We start from the raw sequence: 21,038 nt of genomic DNA, 5'->3' as shown, positions 1-21,038 counted from the left end.
TGCGTGTGTCCCTTGGAAACAGCACACCTACATCCCTTGGAAAAATACCTAGTAGTGCAATTGCTGGGTCGTAGGGTAGTTCTATTTTTAACTTTTCGAGGACCCTCCATACTGTTTTCCAGAGTGGCTGCACCAGTTTGCATTCCCACCAGCAGTGCAACATCTCCACATCCTTGCCAACATCTGTTGTTGCTTGAGTTGTTCTTTTTAACCATTCTGACAGGTATGAGGTTCCTTAGCACCCAGTTTAAATTAGGTCTCCATTATTCACTCACTCACTAGCACTTGACAGTTTTCCCCTTTGAGGATATATCATAACTTGGAACTATAAGTTATTTGTTTAATGTTTATCCACCCTACTGGCTATGAGCTCCATGAAGGCAAGGACTGTTTGCATTTACCTCAGCACTTGGTGCACAAAAACTTTCAACAAACACTTGTTGATGAATGAGTAAATAAATAATATGATGCCCAATTAAAGTTAGAGCAAGCCTGGGGCGCCTGGGTGGCTCAGTCAGCTAAGTGCCCGACTTCGGCTCAGGTCATGATCTTGCAGTTCATGGGTTCGAGCCCCGCATCGGGGTCTGTGCTGATGGCTCAGAGCCTGGAGCCTGTTTCGGATTCTGTGTCTCCCTCTCTCTCTGCCCCTCCCCGATTTGTGCTCTGTCTCCCTCTGTCTCCAAAATAAATAAACATTAACAAAATTAAAAAAAAAAAAGTTAGAGCGAGCCTACTAAAATTACGGTACAGGATTAGAAGAAAATAATCTCTGTTCCTATTATTTTTTGGTACGGTTTTCACGTCAATGTTGTTTGCGAGGCATCTCATTGCCAAATATTTGCCTTCTCTCAGACTAATAATATTGACTCTTGGTTGACTTGTAGACTTTTTAGAGTTAAAAACACTTTTAGAGCTGAAAGAAGCCTTATGGATGAAGAAACAGAGACGTTGTGGTCTGCCAAGGTTATACAGTTTGTGAATGGCACAGCTAGAATGGGACACCAGATCTTCTAATAACTGCCATGTCAGTGTTTTTTGTTTTTTGTTTTTTTTTCCACTAAAAGATAGCAAAGAGGAGCAGGAGAGAAGAGAGAGCACGGAATTAAAAATGCTAAGTGGGGGCGCCTGGATGATTCAGTCGGTCCAGCATCCGACTTCAGCTCAGGTCATGATCTCACGGTTCATGGGTTCGAGCCCTACACCGGGCTCTCTGCTGACAGCTCAGAGCCTGGAGCCTGCTTCAGATTCTGTGTCTCCCTCTCTCTTTGCCCTTCCCCCACTCGTGCTCTGTCTCTCTCTCAAAAATAAACATTTTTTTAAAGCTTTAAAAATGCTAAGTAAACTAATAAACATATTTTAGGATATTTACAATTTTTACACCTATAATATTTCACACTATATTCAGGTCTGTTTAGTAACCCTTGGTTTTACAGAGAAAGAATTTTTTCAGCTATTGTTTTGCAATAATTGAACATTTTATTATTTTAAAACTCCCTGCAGGGGTCGGGGTTGGGGGCGCCTGGGTGGCCCATTTGGTTAAGCGTCCAACTCTGGATATTGGCTCAGGTCCTTCGATTCTATAGCTCCCTCGCTCTCTGCCCCTCCTCCGCTCACACACACACATTTGTGTGCATTCTCTCTCTCCCTCTCAAAATAAATAAATCAACTTACAAAAAAACTACCTGTAGGAATATATAACAACTTCGTATATTTTAGAACATTTCTATATTCAAAAATTACTATGTGGATTGTATTATTATATTCCATCAAATATAAAGTAAGATATACTGTTATCTTACATAATACCAAGAAAAAATGCCTTCTTACCAATTAGAATTTTTACTTGAAATTTATTGAAAGAGCTATTTTAGACTTATTTAGACATAAGGTTTTTATTAATGCTTATTTGTTTTAAATGTTTGTTTATTTTTGAGAGAGAGAGACAGAAACAGAGCATGAACAGGGGAGAGGCAGAGAGAGGGAGGCATAGAATCTGAAACAGGCTCCAGGCTCTGAGCTGTCAGCACGGAGCCCGATGCAGGGTTCGAACTTGTGAACTGCGAGATCATGACCTGAGCCAAAGTCAGATGCTTAACCGACTGAGCCACCCAGGTGCCCCTAGACACAGGACTTTTGAAAAATGTACGTACACTCGGCATCCATAAAATGGAAAACGTTAAGCAAAATTTATTGGCTAATTTTTCCTAAAATTTCTTCACTTTTAGAGCCCAATTCTTCCGAATCACTTTCTGACTCAGAGTTGTCAGTGTCTGTGGTTTTTCCACATAGTTCTTCTTAAAAATAACTCTGGGAATTCAGATTTGGAGTTTCAAAAGAAAAATATTTTCTCTGCTTATTTAATATGAACCCTCACCAATAAATCCACAAACATTGTTCTCAGAAAGTAAATAAATTACCTGCTGAAAGCTGACAAAATTTATCTGTCTAGCTAACCAAAATGAGACAGTCTAAGACAAAAACTGCATATTATCAGGTAAGTGACTAGGGAGTAGATGGCGAGTTTCTATGATTGATGAGGGGTAGGTTTGGAGCTAGTAATGATGTACAGATGTATAGCCTCAACTTTCAGGGTCAGCTCAGCTCTAGATGGTTGGGTTTTAATCTGTAGAAAGAAAGGAAGAGAGAAGAAAATCAGGAGAAAGCCAAGACGTACTATTTCTTAAACCTTTATCCCTGTGCTTTGATTTGGAAACAGCCTAAGCTTGTTAAGATCCTATCAATACTTATGCAGTCCCCTTCGCCTACTACCAAAAGGACAGAAATAGCTTTAACTACAGGAAAGCAATTTACCTGATAAGGTAAACATTCTGTACTTCCTTATTGTACCTCTCTGTTAAATATCCAGATAGCATGTTTACTATAGGTCTTTCAAGGTGTACAACTGCACCCCAATCAAAAAGGTAAACTATATCGCTGGAACCATGGAAGATTAAATGCATGGGTGTATGACGGGAAAGGAATCTGTATTGTTTTAGAAATATACAAAATCAATGTAGCAGTGTTGTGATATGATGGTAATACTGGTTGATATGTTTTTGAAAAGTTACCATTTCAGCTCTTTTTTTTTTTCATTTTAACTCTTAAAATGACTTTGTTCCGTTCATGATTCGTTAGCCATTTTGATTTTTTTTTTTTAACGTTTATTTTTTATTTTTGAGACAGAGAGAGACAGAGCATGAACGGGGGAGGGGCAGAGAGAGAGGGAGACACAGAATCGGAAGCAGGCTCCAGGCTCTGAGCCATCAGCCCAGAGCCCGACGCGGGGCTCGAACTCACGGACCGCAAGATCGACCTGAGCTGAAGTCAGCCGCTTAACCGACTGAGCCACCCAGGCGCCCCTCGTTAGCCATTTTGATTTTCATCCCCATATTTGTTAGTGGAGAATTTTGAATCCCCAAATTATCACGTGAGTCAAAAATACAAATCAGTGTTTCCAAAGAATTTAAATATTTCAGAGGGATCCCCTGATGACTCAGAGTTCAAATTGCACTGCGTAGAGCATTCTTCAGGGTAGGAATATAAGTAAGACCACCTAATACTGAAGGCACTCTGTTGGCTACTAGCTGATAATTATTGCTAGCATTTCTTTCTCTGGAAGAAATTTCAGGCAGCCTTTTGGTTTAATTCCTGGCTATATTTTTTTTTTTATAAGTGATCTCTACACCCAACGTGGGGGCTCAAAGTCATGATCCCAAGATCAAGAGTCACACGGTCTACGGACTGAGCCCGCCAGGCACCCCAACTCATGGCTAATGTAACCGGTGAAATAATGTTGCAGAATTAATCCATCCAGCAGCCAGTTATTGAATTCTGAGTCTACGCGAGAGCGGCACGGTTCAGTGCAACAAGCCACCAGCCACTTGTCCCTGTTGAGCGCTTGTAAGACAGCTAGGGCTGCATTTTTAACTTACTTATTTTCAGTTCACTTGAAGTTAAGCATTGGCCCTCAATTCGGTTCCTGGAAAACTTTTAAGTATGTTTGGAACACAATTTGGGTGTGCAAATCTGCCTTTTCAACCCTAAAGTTCATGAGATGCTCCTACGGTCCAAACATTTACAATAAGCATTCGGCATCCATACTGAGCTGTACCATAAGTACGAAACACACACTGGATTTTGAAGACACAGGGCAAAAAACACTAAAATATTTTATACTGATTGCACACTGAAATGGTACTGTTTTTTTCCTACTTGAAGTTAAATAAAATACATTCTTACAATTAATTTCACCTGTTGCATTTTACCTTTTGACAATCTGGTTCTTAGTGTCAACACAGACTTCTCCTCCTTTCATAGAATTGAATGATCTCCTGCTGGCCGAACTTTCCATCTATTTCCCAATGCATTTATTACAGTTTGGACGTAGGCTAAAGAGAGGGGAGTAGATTACTTGTATGTTGCTGCTCAACAAATGACCCCACAACTTGGCAGCTTAAAACAATGAGCGATTGTTATGTCCCGGCTCCCATGGGTCAGGAATCTGGCCGTGGCCTCATGGGTTCCTCTGGCTCAGTCTCCCCTGGACTGCAGTCAAAGCCACGGTTGCAGACATCCCAAGGCTCGACTGGGGACGATCACCTTCTAAACTCACATCCTGTGGCTGTTGTCAGGCCTCACGTCCTCACTGGCTATTGACCAGAGACATTAGATTTCTCCACCAGGACCTCTCCGTGAGGAAGCCCTCCTTATGGCAGGGAACTTCCCTCAGAGCAAATGGGCGAGAGAAGATTGAGAACAAGCAAGATAGAAGCCTCAATCTTTTTATGACCTAATCTCGAAAATGGCATCTTGTCATTTTTGCCATTGTCTATGCGTTAGCAGTGAGTCATCGGGTCCAGCCTACGCTCAGGAGAGGTTGGTTACAACACAAAGGCTTGGATACCAGGAGGTGGGATCCTTAGACCGTCTTGAAGTTTAACCAACATTGTCTTTAAAGGGACTCTTTTTAAGTTGTTAGCCATAAACCTGGAAATGTAATCAAATGCTTTTGAAATATATGCGATATATGTCTCATATATATCATGTACATAGTAACCCTGACGATATTCGGTTACTGCTTGCTGGAATGCTAGGATTTTTAGGATTTTGTTCATCATTTATTAGGGGGAAAAAATCCCAAATATGAAATACAGTCCATCCCTTCAAATCATAGTAACATCATTAAAATTCTCAGAACTTATGTATTTAAAAATCCATAACCGGAACTGCTCAGGAACGGTTTTGTGCATGGTTAGCCCCCTTAGAGACTTCTCCGTGTTACTGTCAAGGCCAAAGTATTCCTGACGCTTTTCCATGGCATAAAAACAAGCGTTGCTCTGAGAGTGGCACTCAATTCCCATTTCAAATTAAAGTCCTCATATGAAATGGATACCCCTCCTTTCATTTAACTAACTTCTCTCACTATACCCCGGCAGGTGTTTTCCACTGCGACCGGACTCATCCACTGGTACCTCCCTACAGGGCCATGACATGGCAATCATCCTGATTGATAACAGATCTTTCATTATGGCAAGCCACACGCCTCCTTCTCCTTAAAAAAAAAAAAAAAAAAAAAATCCACTAAAATTCACCTTCCAGGCAGAACCGCAGGAGATTTTTTAATCACACCAATTGAATTAGACAAGAATTAAGGTGCAGACCATGGAGGGGTGGGGAGCTGCTATTAGACCAGTATATTGACATTAAGATTCCGGAGGATTTCAAGGTGTAACCACAGAAATGGGCTGATAAATTGTGATCAAAGTTGTTGGCAGCAAGGGTGTCTCTTCTTGGGGAGCGGAGTTAGATGGGTGTATATCATAACAATGGTTGGGTGAAGGGGTGCAAATGAATGGGGAGAGTGACAAGATTGGGTGGGGAAAAGGGGGGGAACATCCCCTCAACTTCACTCAGGGAAGAGAAAGCTGGACAAGAGACTGCAGTTAAAAAGGGGTGGCAGTGGGGCGCCTGGGTGGCTCAGTCGGTTAAGCGTCGACTTCGGCTCAGGTCACGATCTCGCGGTCCGTGAGTTCGAGCCCCGCATCCGGCTCTGTGCTGACAGCTCAGAGCCTGGAGCCTGTTTCAGATTCTGTGTCTCCCTCTCTCTCTGACCCTCCCCCATTCATGCTCTGTCTCTCTCTGTCTCAAAAATAAATAAGCGTTAAAAAAAAATTAAAAAAAAAAAAAAGGGGGTGGCAGTGACTAAGAGGAAGTGGTAATATACTGGATTTTCATTTCTAACAAAACCAACCCTGACTTGATGATCAGCCACATAACAGAACGGCCTGTGTGAATTATTCTGGAAGGTGTACCCAAGGCTCTCACCTTCTGATGCCAAATCTATAACCTGTGACCCTAGATGCATATCACGGTCAGACCGAGTTTCTCTCTCTCTCTCTTTTTTAATTTTAGAGAGAGAGAGAGAGAGAGAGAGAGAGAGAGAGCAAGCAGGGGAGAGAGGTAGCGGGAAAGGAGGAGAGAATCTTGGTGTCAGATTCAATCCCACAACCGTGGGATCATGACCTGAGCCGAAATCAAGAGTCCGTAACTCAACCTACTGAGCCACCCAGGCGCCCTTCAGACTCAGCCTCTCTTAGAGAAGTAAACATGCAATGCTGGAAAGATATAAAAATAAGTTTTTCGATGATAAGAAAAATGACGCCAAATTGCACTGTTTAATATTTTTGTGCCCGTATTATAAAAGTTTTGTGATCATTGTTACAGTTTCTATGTTTTATTCATGATTTGAGACACTGGACGTATTTAAGAGAACCTGACACATTAGATTTATGTTCTTTGTATGTTAACTAACATTTAAATAAAAATTTGAAAAGAGAAAGATTTATGTTTTTAAGTGAAATACTTAGAAATATTTAATTAAATTTATAATCAGTATTTTGGCACTTAAGGGAATCTGATTATTAAATCTACAAGTTTTGCCTCATTATTCAGGCAAATACTCCTTAAATGTTGAGAAAGTTCGATCACATTTTAGCAGGTAAAGGATAAATATACTAAATGTGTGACACTTTGAAATGTCTAAGAAAATTTGGCAAACACGTTAAGTGTTTAGGGAAATTTAATAAGAAATTTATAATTAATAATTTAAATTTATAAGGTGATTGAGTATCAACCAATAAAAAGCAAAAATGAGTGTTTTAAATTTCAAGACAAACTATATTAGATTTAGAAATAAGATGTCTAAGTTAAACTCAAAAGCTTCAAAAAACTAAGTTCAAAAATTTGTGACCATTACTTAATATTTTCTTTTCTTTCTTTCTTTTTTTTTTTTTTAAAGAAACCTCTATACCCAACATGGGGCTCGAACTCACAACTCTGAGATCAAGAGTGGCCTGCTCTACTGACTGAGCCAGCCAGGTGCCCCCATTACTGAATATTAATTAAAAATAAAAACAGCTATAAAATGCCAACAACATGGATTGGTTACATAAATTATGATCCATCAGTATAATGAAAATTCTAACTATTACAAATCATTTTGTAGAAAAATCAATATTGACAGCATTTGATTTTTTAAAAAGCGAGCTATAAAAGTACGTATAAAATGATCCCTTTTTTTTCTTTTTTAAGATTTTATTTAAAAAAAATTTTTTTAACGTTTATTTATTTTTGAGACAGAGAGAGACAGACCATGAATGGGTGAGGGTCAAAGAGAGGGAGGCACAGAACCCGAAACAGGCTCCAGGCTCTGAGCTGTCAGCACAGAGCCCGACGCGGGGCTCGAGCCCACGGACCGCGAGATCATGACCTGAGCCGAAGTCGGCCGCTTAACCGACTGAGCCACCCAGGCTCCCCAAGATTTTATTTTTAAGTAATCTTTACACCCAATGTCAAGCTCGAACTCACAACCCCAGGGTCAAGAATCGCATGCTCCATCAGTCTGAACCAGCCAGGCAAGACGATCCTGTTTTTAAAAGGATTTTTTAGGGGTGCCTGGGTGGCTCAGTCAGTTAAGTGTCTGACTTCGGCGCAGGTCATGATCTCATGGCTCCTGAGTCTTAGCCCTGCCTCGAGCTCTCTGCTGTTAATATGGAGCCCACTTTGGATCCTCTCCCCTACTTCTGCTCTTTCTCTCTCAAAACTAAGTAAACATTAAAAAAAAAGTGTTTTTTAAAAATCTCTGTATACAAAAACCCACACAAAAAATCTATGCATACAGGAGCGCCCGACTGGCTCAGTCTCCAGTGCATGTGACTCTTGATCTCAGGGGTCATGAGTTGGAGCCCCACACGGGGGTAGAGTTTACTCAACAACAACAAAAATCTATGTATATATCCACGCGCAGAAGAAAACCTGGATAGACTAACATCAAATTCATAATAGTCGCTAGTTAGTACTTGTGTATGAGGGTGTACTTTACCTTTTTTTTTTTTTTTTTTTTTTTTTTTGCTTCGACCTGTATACTCCTAGAAATAGAATATTCTTTTCCAAAGAGAAAAAAATTAAAAAGGAGGTAATGGTACGGGAGTAGCAGTGGAGAACCACAGGAATGTCCACGTTCCAGGCTCCGCCATAAAGGAAATTGGGGGGAATAAACAGCATCTGAGAGAGCTACAGAGGATACAGTTTCCCTGAGCGGAAGCCAGATTTCCAGGCCCACGGGTGGAGGGAATGTTTCGTAGAGAACTGACCACACTTGTCTCTGTACCTCTGTTACGCCAGGCATGTGTTTCTATCAGAGCCCTAATCATGCTGCGGCGCAAGTATTTTTTTAGGTGACTCTAAACCCATATTAGATGACACGCCCCTTTAACTGTAAGAACTGTCAGGGCGCCTGGGTAGCTGGGTCATTTAAACGTCCGACTCTTGGGGCGCCTGGGGGGCTCAGTCGCTTGAGCGTCCGACTTCGGCTCAGGTCATGATCTCGAGGTCCGCGAGTTCGAGCCCCGCGTCGGGCTCTGTGCTGACCGCTCAGAGCCTGGAGCCTGTTTCGGATTCTGTGTCTCCCTCTCTCTCTGCCCCTCCCCTGTTCATGCTCTGTCTCTCTCTGTCTCGAAAATAAATAAACGTTAAAAAAAAAAAATTGAACATCCGACTCTTGGTTTCAGCTCAGGTCGCGATGTCACTTTTTGTGAGTTCAAGCTCTGCATTGGGCTCTGTGCTGGCAGCATGGAGCCTGCTTGGGATTCTTTCTCTCTCCCTCTCTCTCTGCCCCTTCCCTCTCTCTCTCTCTCTCTCTCTCTCTCTCTCTCTCACACACACACACACACACACGCTCCCTCTCTCTCTCTCAAAGGAAATAAACATTGAAAAAAATTAACAATAAATAAATATAGGAATTGACTTCGTCACCTGTGTAAACCCAGTGCCTAGCACATAGAAGACATTTAGTAAGTGTTGCTTGAAACAGGGAATGAAGAATAACTATTTCTCTTATTGCGTCTCCACTTGAAAACACAGGCTCCAGGGGCACCTGGGTGGCTCAGTTGGTCAAGTATCCGACTTTGGCTCAAGTCATGATCCTGCAGTTCGTGAGTTCAAGCCCCACATCGGGCTGTGTGCGGACAGCTCAGAGCCTGGAGCCTGCTTTGGATTCTGCGTCTCCCTCTGTCTCTGCCCTTCCCCGACTCATGCTCTGTCCCTCTCAAAAAAAACATTAAAAAAGAAAAGAAAGAAAATGCAGGCTCTGATTTGAAGACCCCCGCTACCCTCAAAAAACCAGTCTTCTCTAAAACATCTCCTTACCAGTTTGCCACAGTGATTAAAATTCTCCCCACTGGGGCGCCTGGGTGGCTCAGTCAGTTAAGCGTCTGACTTCGGCTCAGGTCATGATCTCATGGTCCGTGAGTTCGAGCCCCGCGTCGGGCTCTGTGCTGACAGCTCAGAGCCTGGAGCCCGTTTCAGATTCTGTGTCTCCCTCTCTCTCTGCCCCTCCCCTGTTCATGCTCTGTCTCTCTCTGTCTCAAAAATAAATAAACATTTAAAAAAAATTTTTTTTAATAAATAAATAAAATTCTCCCCATTGAAGTCAACTTTTTTAGTTCAAGCATCATCTCCAAAGACTGTGCTCTTGAACTTTATCCATTCCCAGGACTGGCAAAACGATCATGATTGTTGAAACTGAATGATGAATACATGTGTCACTACACTGTTACCTCTACTTTTGTGTATGTTTGAAAATTTCTGTATTAAAAAATGCTTTAGAAACCTGTCGAAAAATTCAACAAGTAGGGATGCCTGGGTGGCTCAGTCGGTTAAGCGTCCGACTTCGGCTCGGGTCATGATCTCACGGTTTGTGGGTTCGGGCCCCGCGTTGGGCTCTGTGCTGACAGCTTGGAGCCTGGAGCCTGCTTCAGACACAGTTGGGGTGCAGTCGGGGGAGCTGACAGAATGGTCCAGAACAAATCTAGAAGGCAGACTGGAAAGGGTGAGGGAAATGGTGAGAAGGGGGAAGAGGTCGCTTCTGATAGAAACAGCATCAAGACATGGAAACCAGGTAGGACGTAGTGAGGTTGGAACTCTAGTTCACTGTGATGCTAACCACGGGTTTTTTTGTGTGTTTTGTTTTTAAGTTTGTTTATTTATCATGAGAGGGAGAGAGGGAGAGACAGAGAAGGTGGGGAGCAAGAATCTCAGGCAGGCTCCTCCCTATCAGCACAGAGCCCCTCTCGGGGCTTGAACTTACCAACTGTGGGATCATGACCTGAGCTGAGATCAAGAGTCAGGTGCTTAACTGACTGAGCCACCAGGCGCCCCTCTAACTACGGGTTTATATGGAGGGGTCATGGGAATAAAATGGCCCTCATAGAGGCTAAGCTGCTGTTACAAAGAGACCCCAAGATACAGTGGATTAAATACAGTCAAAGTTTATTTCTCGCAAGTAGCCGTCTAGGGGTATGTTGCTAGTCAAGGCTTCCAGGGTTGTTCATCTGAATCTTAAACGCCTTCCATACTGTTAACTCCACCATACATACCCATGTGGTGCATGGGGGTGGAGGGGATTGGGGAAAGAGAAATCCAAAATCCCTCCGTGGTCAAGAAGGAGCACACAGACCCTACGTGAACAGGTTTGTGTGGGAAGAATGTGAAACCTGTAGCTAATAACTCCCTTTTCCTCTATCAGCTTCTTGGTCCTGAGCTGGGCCACTCTTTTTTTTTTTTTTTTTTTTTTTTAAGTTTATTTATTTTGAGAGAGTGTGAGCTGGGGAGGGGAAAGAGAGAATCCCAAGCAGACTCCTCACTGTCAGCATGGAGCCTCCCCACCCTCCCGGACGCAGGGCTCAAACCCGCAAGCCATGAGATCATGACCTGAGCCCAAACCAAGAGTCTGACGCTTAACCAACTGAGCCACCCAGGCGCCCCATGGGGATAATAGAGAGATAATAAAAAAAAAAAGCTATATTTTTATTATCTTGTCATCAAACACAAACACATTTTAGTATTTTTAAGTATCTTTCGGAAAGTACTAGAGAAATAAAGGGAAGAAAACAAAAGTCACAGGCACTCTGCAAAAATAGTACTAGTTTCTTTCTCTCTCTCTCTTTCTTTCTTTCAGTTTATTTAGTTACTTGAGAGAGAGAGAGCCCAAGCGACGAAAGGAACAGAGAGGGAGAGAGCAAGAATCCCAAGCAGGTTTCACACTTTCAGTGCACAGTCTGATGCGGGACTCGAACTCACAAACCGTGAGATCGTGACCTGAGCCAAAGTCAAGAGTCGGACGCTTAACCAACTGAGCCACCTGGGCACTCCAAATGATTCCTTTCTTAACTGCAAAGGTATTTCTGCTGCTGACTCTTGACAAGCATACAATTCTCAGTTTCTTTCTTCCTTTTTTTTTTTTTTTTGTTGTTGTTGTTGTTTAAAAAACATTTTTATTGAGATCTAAATCACATGCCACCCAACTCCTCACTCATTTAAAAAGTATAACGCAGTGGTTATAGCATATTCATAGAGCTGGGCTATCATCACCACAATCTACATGAAGAAAATTTTATGACCCTAGAAAGAAACCACAAACCCATTAACAGTCACTCCTCGCTTGCACCCCTACTCCCCCCCCCCCCCCCCAAGCCCTGGGAAGCCGCTACTCTACTTTCTGTCTTTACTGATTTGCCTATTCTGGACATTTCCTGTAAATGGGATCATATCGTCTGTAGTGTTCTATGACTGGCTTCTTTCACGTTACCGTGATGTTTTTAAGGTACCGTGTTGTAGCACCCACCTTTCCTTTTCGTGAGCGAATAATATTCCACCGCATGGATACACATTCTGTCTTCCTGTTCGTCAGGGAGTGGGCGTGTGGGTTGTTTCTACCTTTTGGCTACTGTGAATGAAGTTGCTAAAAACATTCACGTACAAGTTTTTGTGTGGACGTGTGTTTTCGTTTCTCTTGGGTACATACCTAGGAGTGAAATCACTGGGTCATAAAGTAACCATACATTTAACCTTGTGAGAAATTACCCGACTGTTTTCTCAGGGCACCGGCACCATACTACAAGCCCACCAGGAGTGCAGGAGGGCTCTCATTTCTCTAAATCCTCACCCACACTTGTTATTTGTCTTTTTGATTCTGTTTCTTTTGATCAGTACTTTCTGCTCTTCTCTGTAGATGGGTTATAGGCCCCAACTAAACTGCCCTTCTATGCTTTATGAGCTCAATTCTTTTTCACGCTCTAAAAATTCCACACCTAGGATCTTGAGAAACTGAACAGAAGACCATGGGGGAGGGAAGGGGGGGGGTAGTTACAGAGGGAGGGAGGCAAACCATAAGAGACTCTTGGATACTGAGAATAAACTGAGGGTTGGGGGGGGGGGGGGTGGGAGGGAGGGGAAAGTGGGTGATGGGCATGGAGGAGGGCACCTGTTGGGATGAGCACGGGGTGTTGTATGGAAACCAATTTGTCAATAAATTATATTTTTTAAAATGCTGGCAAGGAAAAAACAAAAAAAGTAAAAAAGTAAAAATTCACACCTAGGCTTTGGGCCAATCTGCGCTGGCCTGGCATGCCCACCTTCCCCCTTCCGGAGTCCCCTTCCTGTGGCTCCCTAAGGGAGAGGGGTCTAGGATCCTGTCCTCCCTTCCCCCCCCCATTAGTCTCCATATTTCCCTTGCCCCCAAGGGTTGTGTCCTTCCCCCATTCCTAGATACCAAGATAGCAGAATCCCTTGTGATTTTCTTTGAAATGTAAATGGACCCAAGTTCCACTTGTCTCAGACTTCCTCTTTTCTATTCCATTTGTCTGAAGTATGTTAAGTAGCTGGGTGTTACCTTTCTTGATTTGCTAAAACGCTGCCCCCTTCCCTTCCATTTTGTTTTTAGTTCCATTATTTTATATGTTGTTGGTAATTGAACCCATGATATTCTCCTTGAGTCTAATATTGCTTAGCAGAGTGTTTAAAACTCCCAAGATTTTGGAATCAAAAACTTACTAACTTTTTGGCTTTATTGTGGCGTGATGAGAGAATATACCCTTTACTTTTGAGATTTATATATGTGATCCAGTCTGATCAAGATTTTCTAAAGTGCCAGAGAAGTCCAAAAAGGAAATATCCTCTCTGCTTCTAGGATGTAAATGTCTTGTTAATTATATTGTTCAAGTCTTCTACATTCTTAGTTGTTTGGGGTGGTTTTTTTTTTTTGACACTTTAAGATGAGGCCAAGGAGTCATAGCCACAGGTGCCACCGTCTTCAGTATTTGTCGTCTTTTCACGAACTCCTTTCTTTGGTCTCTGGAATCACTCTCTGCTTCAGAATTTATGGTCTTCATTCATTCATGTAGAGTAGGAATTATGATACAACTACAGGATTGTTATCAGAATTAAATAAGATAATAGTTGTAAAGTGATTAGTACTGTGTTTGGCCATTATACTGAGACACGATGGCTTAAAGCAAGGCTATGGGGGCGCTTGGGTGGCTTAGTCAGTTAAGCCTCTGACTCTTGATTTTGGCTCAAGTCATGACCTCATGGTCACGATCTCATGCTGGGTATGGAGCCTGATTAAGAGTCTCTCTCCCTCTCATTCTGCCTCTCTCCTTCTCACTCTCTTAAAAAAAAGGGAGGAGGGGGGGGACAGGCTATGGATGCTATGGCTGAAAGCCAACCTGAATCCCAGTAGCCTCATATTACCTGAAAGACCTTGGGCGTGCCACCTCACAGATCTCAGCCTATTGGTTTGTTTTAAAGCCTTCAATTTTAAGTAATCTCCACACCCAGGGTGGGGCCCGAACTCCTGACCCCAAGATCAAGAGCTGCGTGTTGTACTGACTAAGCAAGCCGGGCACTGCTCTGAGCCTTGGGTTTCTAATCGGAGAAACCAGTTCCGTCCCACTCCTGAATCCACAAGTCAGAAATAACCAGTTTGCATTTTGGTGTACTGCCTTCCAGGCGTTTGGGTATCTGTATCATTTTTAAAAACCTAACACGTGTTTTGATAGTTGTGTATCCTTTCTAATGGAACTCGTGGGAGGCCTAATTTGTAATGGCCTTCGTTTTTGTGTCAACTTCTAAAAGTAACTCACGTTGGGGCGCCTGGGTGGCTCAGTGGGTTGAGCATCCGACTTCAGCTCAGGTCATGATCTTGCGGTTCGTGAGTTTGAGCCCCACGTCGGGCTCTGTGCCGACAGCTCGGAGCCTGGAGCTGCTTTGGATTCTGTCTCTCTCTCTCTCTCTCTCTCTCTCTCTCTCTGCAGCTCCTCTCTCTCTCTCTCTCTCTCTCTCTCTCTCTCTCTCTCTCAAAAATAAATAATAAACATTAAAAAATAATAATAAAGTAAAAGTAACTCATGTTCTATTCCTTTGTAAAAACAAAATATGAAATTGCAATCTGCTTAATATAGCCATTAACAACTAAGCTGTAGGAGAATCCTATGGATTAATGTCTAGGTACTGATTTTGAAACCTATCTGCTCTGGGTGGCATTGGGCCTCCCCTTTCCCCCTAAAAAAAGATCTTTTGGAATCCTAATCCCTGTACCTCTGATCATAACCTTATATGGAGACAGGGTCTTTCTAGACGTACTCAGGTTACAATGAGGTCATTAGGGTGGGCCCTACTCCAATAGGACTGGTGTCCGCATAAAAAGGGGAAATTTGGACACAGAGGCAGATATCCACACAGGGAGAATGCCATGCCACGATGAAAAGAGGGATCAGGGTGATAACAGCAAAAGCCAAGGAACGTCAAAGATTGCCAGCAAACTACCAGAAGCTTGGGGCAAGGCATGGAACGGATTCTCCCGCACAGCTCTCACAAGGAACCAACCCTTACCTCACCTTGAACTTGAATTTGTAACCTCCAGAACCTCGAGACAATAAATTGCTGGTTCAGCCACTCAGTACTTGGTTCAAGCAGCCTTAACAAACCAATCCATTATCCAGATGTTGGCAAGAATTCGAAGGAGGCGATTATTCTCACCTCATCGTAGGCATTAACAGAGAACTGTCCGGGACCGCACAGTGTTGCCGTGGGAGTTTTGCGGTTCACCTGTGCGCCACCAAATTTGGGCCTTGAAAACAGTCTCCAGGGTTATGCTCACCCAGTTCATAACCTAGTTCATCTCACTGAGGTGGGTTAGTAAAACAACAGTAAAAAGCAGCTGGTGATGTCCAAGGAAGGATAGTGATCTTCCACACGTTCAGGATGAGTTACCTACTCCATTATTTCAAGCTCTTTCCCCGCCCCCCCCCATCTTTTTATTACAGAAAATTTCTAACAAAAATATAATGAGCTTACGTAAGTATTGCTGAGGTTTCGTATTAGTTACACAAGTCAATTTTGATTTCCCTACTCAAACCCCCCACATCAAATTATTTTAAAGGACATCTCAGACTTTACATCATTTTTTAAAAATGTTTGTTTATGCATTTGGAGAGAGAAAGCATGAGCGAGGGAGGAGCAGAGAGGGAGGGAGAGAGAAAATCCCACGCAGGCTCTGGGCTGTCAGCACCGAGCCCGAGACGGGGCTTGAACTCAGAAACCATGAGCTCGTGACCTGAGCCGAAATGGAGTCAGGTGCTTAACCGACTGAGCCTCCCAGGCGCCCCTAAATCATTTTTAATAGCTTTACTGAGATCGAATTGACATGCCATATCGTTCACCTATTTCGTGTACAACTCAACGGTTTTTTAGTATATTTACAAAAATGTGCAGCCATCACTACAACTAATTTGAGAGCATTTTCATCATCCCCAAAGAAACTCTATATTCACCAGCTGTCATTCTCTATTCCTCTCTCAACCTCCCGATTTTATCTGTAAATATTTCATATGCGCTTCCAGAAAGGTGGGAACTGTTCTAAAAATACATAACAATGTTATCACATATGAGCTTTTTTAAAACAATAATTATTGGGGTGCCTGGGTGGCTCAGTCGGTTAAGTGTCCGACTTCGACTCAGGTCGTGAATTCGAGCCCCCTGTCGGGCTCTGTGCTGACAGCTTGGAGCCTGGAGCCGGCTTCCGATTCTGTGTCTCCCTCTCTCTCTGCCCCTCCCCTGCTCACTCTCTTTCTCTCTCTCTCTCTATCAATAATAAATAAACGTTAAACACACACACACACAATAATTATTGAATATCAAAGATAAGATCAGTGGTCACATTTTCTTGACTATTCTATATTACCAGTTTGCTTTAATCAGGATCCAAATAAAATCCTTACACTGCAAACTGCAATTGTTAGATGTATCTGTTAGTTTTCTTTTAATCTATGGGTTCTTTCTCCAACTTATTTTTTTTTTCTTACAATTTTTTTTTTTTTTAATTTTTTTTTTTCAACGTTTATTTATTTTTGGGACAGAGAGAGACAGAGCATGAACGGGGAGGGGCAGAGAGAGAGGGAGACACAGAATCAGAAACAGGCTCCAGGCTCTGAGCCATCAGCCCAGAGCCCGACGCGGGGCTCGAACTCACGGACCGCGAGATCGTGACCTGGCTGAAATCGGACGCTCAACCGACTGCGCCACCCAGGCGCCCCTCCTTACAATTTTTTATTGAAGAAACTAGGTTATTTGTTCTATAATGTCTGCTAGGGTCTGGAATTTATCCTAGGGTCTGATTATATCCTTGAACATTTACAATGTTCCACCGTCCCATGTATTTCCTGTACACTGGTAGCTGGATCTAGGCTCTTAATCAGAATCGATGGGTTTTGTTTGTTTGGATAAGTTTACTTCATAGGTAGAAGTGCTGTGTCAAAATTCCTTTAAATTTTTCTTTTATTGTGAAAGACACCATACTTGGGGCAGTGCATAAAAATAGGTAGTTTAAAAATAGTTATATAGTTTAAATAATAATAATAATAATAAAACAAATATCCAGCATCCATCACAGAGATTTAAAAAAACAATAAACTATTGGGACGCCTGGGTGGCTCAATCAGTTAAGCGTCTATTTTGGCTCAGGTCATGATCTCACGGTTCATGGGTTCGAACCCCACGTCAGGTTCTGTGCAGACAGCTCAGTCTAGAGCCTGCTTCAGATTCTGTATCTCCCTCCCTCTGTACCCCTCCCTGCTTGCTCTCTCTCTCAAAGATAAATAAACATTAAAAAAATTCTTAAAAAATATAGAGAATTGCCAGGTCCTTAGAAATCCCCAATCTGCCTTCCTTAATGAAATCTCTAATTAAATCCTCCTCTTCCTGCCCCATTCTAGAGTAAGCCCTGTCCTGATTTTTGTCATAATTATTCTTTCACTTTCTTTATACCCCTTACGAATATATTCCTAAAGAGAATATTGTTTGGTTTTGCCGTGACTTGCTTAAACACCCCAACATTGTTTTTGAGACTAATCCGGGTTGTTCCAGATAACTGCAGTTCATTCATTTTCATTGTTGTATATAGTATTTCATTATATGAATACACTAACTTATTCTTTTGTAGTGGATATTTTCAGTGACAACCTATAGGTGAAGTCCTTTAATGTCATTTTTTTTTTTTTAGAGAGCTAACAAAAGGGTGTCGTTGAAAATATTCCATGATTTTTGAAGAAGGAGAGGGACATATTCGTGTCATTTAAGGGCTAGAAATGTGTTTGTAAGATGAACGACCACTTATTCATAGCTATGTAGCAGCTAAGCATTATGGTGATAAGAATCTACATAAACGACGTCCTTTTTAGGGCAAATGCAAAACATTCCATTCACCCCAGAAATAGACTTCTCTCTTCTGATTTCTTTTTTCATCTCATTCCTCCTGATTGCTTCTTGCCCTTTTAGGAGTCTCTGTGTTTTGTTTTTTAATGTTTGTTTGTTTAGAGCAAGCACACACACACACACACACACACACACACACACAGGGGAGGGGCAGAGAGACAGGAGAGAGAGAATCCTAAGCATGCTCTGAGCTGTCAGCACAGAGCCTGATAAAGGGCTTGATGTCATGAACCACAAGAACCTGAGCTAAAATCAAGATTCTGATGCTTTAGCAACCGAGCCATCCAGATGCCCCTAGGAGCATCTTTATAATAGGTTTTATATCATGAGCTCTGGAACCAGAATTTCATACTCGAGTACGCATAACTCGATGCATAATCTAAGACTCTAGATAATGTATGACTACCCTCTTTAGAGTGATGCTGTGAGGAATAAACTAGGTACCATACTAGACATGACCCTTGGCACCTTTCAAATAATGTTGGGCATTATCTTCACCTCCAAAAGTTTGCCTATGTTTCATACCCCAAAATATTTCAGTCCATAAAATTTGCTGTCTAGAATTAGTGTTTTCCACCAATTGCCAGGGAAAATCAAGTCTGCATAGAAACTATTCCTAATTTCCCTTCTCTTTTTTGTTTTAAGGAGCAAAAGTTATTAAATCTCAACTCTTGAGTACCTGTTTAAAAGTACAATCATATCAGTTTCAGGCGCACAATATAGTGATTCAACAATTCTATGCATTTCTCAGGGCTCATTGGGGAAGTGCGCTTTTTTTTTTTTTTTTTTAATTTTAAAAAAAAATTTTTTTTTTCAACGTTTATTTATTTTTGGGACAGAGAGAGACAGAGCATGAACGGGGGAGGGGCAGAGAGAGAGGGAGACACAGAATCAGAAACAGGCTCCAGGCTCTGAGCCATCAGCCCAGAGCCCGACGCGGGGCTCGAACTCATGGACCGCGAGATCGTGACCTGGCTGAAGTCGGACGCTTAACCGACTGCGCCACCCAGGCGCCCCGGGGAAGTGCGCTTTTGACCCCCTTTATCTATTTCAGCCATCCTTCCTCCTACCTCCCACTCTTGGTGACCACCGGTTTGCTCTCTGTATTTAAGAGTCTGCTTCTTGTGTGTTTTTGTTTCTTAAATTCCACATACGAGTGAAACCATATGGTATCCGTCTTTCCCCGTCTGCCTTATTTCACTTATTTGTGATCTGACTAATTTCCTCCCCTCTTAGGACCTCTCGCAGAGATTCCTACCTTGTGCCCAAGATTTTTTTCTTGAAGGAGCAGCGTACCTTCATGAGTTTGTGTTCTTGACCAGTGCTTCATCCAAGCTGATATCCTGCAAACTTGTAATCCTCAGTTTCTCTTAACGCTTGGAGCAATCAAGCTATAAATAAAAGGTAATGCATTCAGTCTTGGCGATTAGAAGGCTCACGTGCCCCTTTCTCTTCTCATTACCACCCTCCTTCCTTGCTTTTATCTCTTCATGTCTCCCTTACCTTGTGCCTCTTCCTCTAGGTCTGTGTGAGACCCACGACAGACACTTCACATTTGTTTAAACTTTTAATTGTGATAAAATGTACCTAATATTCACCACCTGAACCATCTTTAACTGTACAGTTCAGCGGTGTTAAGTGCATGCACATGGGTGTACAACCAACCTTCAGAACCTTTTTCATCCTGCAGAACTGAAACTCTGTACCCATCAAACAACCAACGCTCTATTCCCCCTCCTTCCCACCCATGGCACGTAACCATTCTACTGTCTCTATAAATTTGACTACTCTGGGTAGAGTACTAGTAAATGTAGTCTAGTAAATGTAGACTACCTTCATTTAGGTAGAATCACGCAGTGTTTGTCTTCTCGTGCCTGGCTTATTTCACTTAGCACGTCCTCAAGGTTCATCCATGTACAGATATGTCTTCATGAGCCTCTTTCGCTTCTTTTGAGTATATACCCAGAAGTGGGACTGCTGGGTCCCCTGGTAATCCTATTTTTAATTTTTTTGAGAAACGACCATTCCGTTTTCCGTACTGGCTGCATCACGGTAGACACTTGGGTTTCCGTGACGCCCTATGGGGTAAAAAATACTGTGTTCTAGACCACAGCTGTGGAAAGGATGGTCACGAACGAACACTGGCAATTATCAGGCTTTGCCATGAAAAGCGTGGACTTCCCGGAATGTGGGACCACATTACAAACCATTTGGTCCACTCCCCTCAGTTACAGGGGAGTAAACTGGGACTCTTGAGAGGGCAAAAGTGGCTGGGGAAGGACAAAGGGCTAGTTAAGGGGAGATTTCAGAACCGGCATCCAGGGCTTTCCAATCTTCAACTCACGGCAAAGAAAATAATTTTCAACTTGAGATATTGTGCGATGAAGTCAAGAATTACGGAATGGATCATTCAAGAAGGGCCTCTGGGATGCTCTCCCGGTGTGTTCTGCTTTTCTTTCTCTGGCTGGCTTTTAGCCTCCGTGTCAACCTTGACCCCGAGCCCGCTTTTCTGGCTGCCGCTAACGACCGGGTCCTGAGCATCCTTAGAGACAGAGGGGGAGACAAAGAAAACCGGTCCGCAATGAGGACCCCCCGAGCTTGGAAATGCGACCCTCTGCTCCTCCGCGCGCCCCCCCAGAGCCGCGCGCGTGGGACGCGGATTCAGCTGCCATCCCGGGGCCTCCAAGACCTCCCCCCCTCCTCCCCCCCCAGCGCACGAGGAGGACGCTTTCTGGTTCGCGGCCGTCCCCAGGCTCCGAGATCCGAACCACAGGGCTCGGGGACTCCCGGGGACAGAGGGCAGCTCTCCCCTGCCCAGAGCGGAGGAGCCCGCCCCACTTCCCCGGCGGAACCGCGCCCGATCTCCCCCGCCACAGTCGGGGAGCCCCGGGCGCCGCGGAGCGCGGGCTGCGGACCGCGGCGGGCACGTG

The 21,038-nt window shown here is 43.1% G+C and overlaps 1 long non-coding RNA gene across 2 annotated transcripts; it reads right to left on the bottom strand.

Annotated features, from left to right (window-relative positions):
- Positions 1-2,167: 2,167 nt before the first annotated feature.
- On the bottom strand, positions 2,168-21,001 carry LOC122480974. 2 transcript variants are annotated; one of them, XR_006296720.1, is made up of 4 exons: positions 20,453-21,001; positions 19,942-20,186; positions 19,367-19,499; positions 2,168-2,623 (listed from the first exon to the last, which is right to left on the bottom strand). It is a non-coding gene; the product is annotated as an uncharacterized LOC122480974 (long non-coding RNA). The 2 variants fall into 2 exon arrangements; XR_006296719.1 differs by having other exon boundaries at positions 19,942-21,001.
- Between the last annotated feature and the right edge of the window lie 37 nt (positions 21,002-21,038).

The sequence above is a fragment of the Prionailurus bengalensis genome, chromosome A1 (assembly GCF_016509475.1).
Source record: "Prionailurus bengalensis isolate Pbe53 chromosome A1, Fcat_Pben_1.1_paternal_pri, whole genome shotgun sequence".
NCBI classification, from domain to species: domain Eukaryota; kingdom Metazoa; phylum Chordata; class Mammalia; order Carnivora; family Felidae; genus Prionailurus; species Prionailurus bengalensis.
This window is presented reverse-complemented; position numbering and strand designations above follow the sequence as displayed.